This window comes from Phlebotomus papatasi, unplaced genomic scaffold (genome assembly GCF_024763615.1).
Source record: "Phlebotomus papatasi isolate M1 unplaced genomic scaffold, Ppap_2.1 HiC_scaffold_532, whole genome shotgun sequence".
Lineage (NCBI taxonomy): Eukaryota > Metazoa > Arthropoda > Insecta > Diptera > Psychodidae > Phlebotomus > Phlebotomus papatasi.
In genome coordinates, this window is record NW_026604729.1 from 10,650 (window position 1) to 14,000 (window position 3,351).

The window sequence follows — 3,351 nt, forward strand, 5'->3', positions numbered from 1 at the left end:
CGAAAATAATTTTTGTCCCTCTTTAAACTATTTTGTGGAACCTATTGAGTTATTTATGAATTGATTTAAATCGGTTTAGTACCGGTAAACGGTAAATGATGCGAAAGTACTTTAGAGGTATAGCATCTAAGTCACGAGTTCGAGCATTTCGCAAGGCCTGGGACGTTTTGCCACCCCTTTTTTAATTGGTAAAATATATCTTTACGATATTCTTCCATATGGTACAATTTTTTTTTATCCGACATTTAGCAATTTAGTTTTTTATAACTCTCAAAATTATTGAATTATTTTTCCATGTTATTCTTAGATTTTTGTCATTGTTACCGTGGCTTTGAATTTAATAATGCCTCAAAGTTATCTGTGATCTTGTGGGTAGGTGAATTGTTGCAAAAAAAAACCAGAAAAAGGTGTTCAACAAGCGCTAAATGACTTCATTTCTCTCTAAGGTGTTAAAGAATGACTCAAAACTTTATTTTTTTTTTTCATCTTCAACTACCCAGAAACTCTTTTATTGACCTTGCGATAAATCTGTCATGTCTCTGTGCAGTTCCTCAAATAATAAGACATATAAAAATTGATTGAGCGAGAAGAGAAAATGTATTGTAAATGGGAAAAGAATAAATACCTTATCCCTCTCTTGGAACCACTGCCGGCAAGTGTTGAGAAGTGCTTCGAGGAAGGTTTCTTTCCTCTCCTTAGCCACAATGCCAATGCACAAGCGGGAAATGGGAAGCGCATATCTGGCAAAAGAATAAGCAGAAAGGACGCGTTGGAGCATTAAATGACATATTTTTCTCTCCAAAAGAGTATCACATTATTCTCACGTTTGGGAAGACAAACACAACTTACCTTCGAGCTTCCACGGCTCTCTGCATCACATGACAAGCCAATTCCATCAGATTTCGCGCATTCAGTTGGTTGGGATCTTCCGTGGCTTTGTCCACCAGTGACTGTACTTCTGGCGGAAATGTACCAAAGTCCGTAGCTTCATTTCCTAGCGCCAGGCCCAATCCGGCAATTCCGCGTGCAATGGTATCTGCCGACGAGAGGCTCTTTGAGCGCTGCAGGGGATTGGGATTTGGGTAGTTCTGAGATGTTTGACTCGTTGGTGTATGGACAACTTGGGGCTCCGGTGCGAATTTTACCCGTGGGGCGGACTAAACACGAAAAAAGACCAGAATTTTATCTTTCAGAATCCAGTTTAATTATTTTCCTCTCAATTTTCCTATTTATTTATTTTTTATTATAGTCAAGGTGTCAGAGCGAACAAATTCCCCATACAAATTAATTATATCACATGCAAGCACACAAGAGACTCTCTCTAAAATATTTCAGTCACACACCTCTTCAATATTTACGACACTATTACCAATATAAATAATGTTTTACGTATTCCACACGAGAATTTTCAAATGAATTTCTGCAATTTCCGCTAACAAAAAAAACGTGTCTTCTCTATTCAAAAATGCACCAAAAATTGCATGATTTTTTTTTCAAAAATAAAATTAATTTTTAGCATTGACTCTGTAACCTTGGTGCAATTAGTAGAGTTAAATGTTTTAACACCAAATCATTTATGAAATGTTTCTAATTAGTGCTTTAAATGATTGATTGATTTGAAAACTTTACGCACCAATTCCAGGTGAACCAAATCTTCAGCATAAACAGATAATTAAAAAATTACTGAGGGAATAACTTGAATAGGTTACTGCAGAGTAGGTTTCACTTTCAAAAAAATAAAAGAAGAATGTTGATATTTACGAGCTTCTGGGATGTTACTAATTAGAAATAAAATCTTTAAAAGATTGAATAATTCCACATTAACGAAAATAATTTGCTTCTCGAATTGAAAGTAGTATATGAAAAACCTAAAAATAAACTATTTCCGGAACATTTTGGAAGAATTTCATGCTTAGTAAACTAGGCTAATTCTATATTGTCTTCATTTTCTTCCAGGCGTAAAAAGAAATTTAGAGAGGTAAATTAGGAATTCATTATAATATTTCCTCAAAAATCTTTCCTCATTCACATTTTATTTCCCAAAATCAAACTTATTATGAAATTAGAAATTTGTATTGTAGGGCAATAAAAAGCACCAAAATATTGTTACAAATCACTCATTACTTTTTCAAAATTCATGCCTTGTCCTACGTACTGAGTTCCCTGATCAATTAAAAAGGAAGTAGTGCAGTGAAAATGTTAAATTGGTCCAGTATAATTAAAAATTTAAAAACAGTGAAGTTATCAATCAAGTTTTGACAAAGAGAAAATAAAGCGTTTTTCACATTACCCTAATTATATAAACTAGACTAATTTTTGTAAATATTAAGGCTTTTTGTAGAACAATTTTTAATTTTTTTACTGACCATTTATTATTTTGTTATTTTTTATGGAAAATATATTTGATTTGCAAAATTCAAATAATGAGAACTTCCCAGAGAACACAAAATGCTAAATTATATAAGTTCGGCCAAAAAACAATTTTTTCTTATTTCTGCTAAATTTTAAGCGACATTCACAATTGACTCGTAAAAACCTGTACAAACTTATACGAACATCAGACCTAAAGCTTATCTACACAGAAAAAAAATATTTTGTAAAAAAATGTTCGTAAATGTTTGTGAATTCCTATGGAGGACTTACGAAATGCTCGTAAATCGTATAACCCACAAAGAAATTCGTAAAAGTTTGTACTTTTTTTACAAACATTGTTCGTAACATGATCACTTGACGAGCATTTTTTGTACTTTTACAAACATTTGTTTGTAATTGTTCGTAAACAAACAAAAAATGTTCGTAAATGTTCGTAAAATGTTCGAAGGGTAAACAAAAATTTACGAACAAATGACAAAATCTTACGAACATTTTTTGTGTGTTTACGAAAATTTACGAACAAATGTTTGTAAAAGTACAAACTTTTACGAACTTGTTTGTTGGTTATATGATTTACGAGCATTTCGTAAGTCCCCCTTGTCCCTTTAATTAGATTAAATCGTATGAATTTGTAATGTTTAAAAGAGTTGTACCTGGTAGCATTTAACGAAGCCTTTTCAAATCACTCAACTCAAGATATCCAATTCTGACAATTAGAATCAGACCTGGACGATTTTAAATTTAATTTTTTGATCCCTTCTAGCTCGTGTCAAGGGATTCGGCGGGCTTAAGTTTTTTTTTAATCGAAATCTCTTAGGCCCAGCTATAACATAATAAAATTTGAGATTGATCGATGCCAAGATCAGGAAAGTTGGAGGAGATCAAGGTTTCTTATTCAGAAAGTTTAAGACTCAACTATAAAATTTGAAAGTGATCCAGTAGATAATAATATTCGATATAGATAGATAACAGAAAAAC

At 32.4% G+C, this 3,351-nt stretch overlaps 1 long non-coding RNA gene across 1 annotated transcript; it reads right to left on the bottom strand.

The window, feature by feature from the left end:
* Positions 1 to 308: 308 nt before the first annotated feature.
* LOC129809258 (uncharacterized) lies at positions 309 to 2,342 on the bottom strand. Its single transcript, XR_008752605.1, has 2 exons — positions 850 to 2,342; positions 309 to 740 (listed from the first exon to the last, which is right to left on the bottom strand). It is a non-coding gene; the product is annotated as an uncharacterized LOC129809258 (long non-coding RNA).
* Positions 2,343 to 3,351: the final 1,009 nt, after the last annotated feature.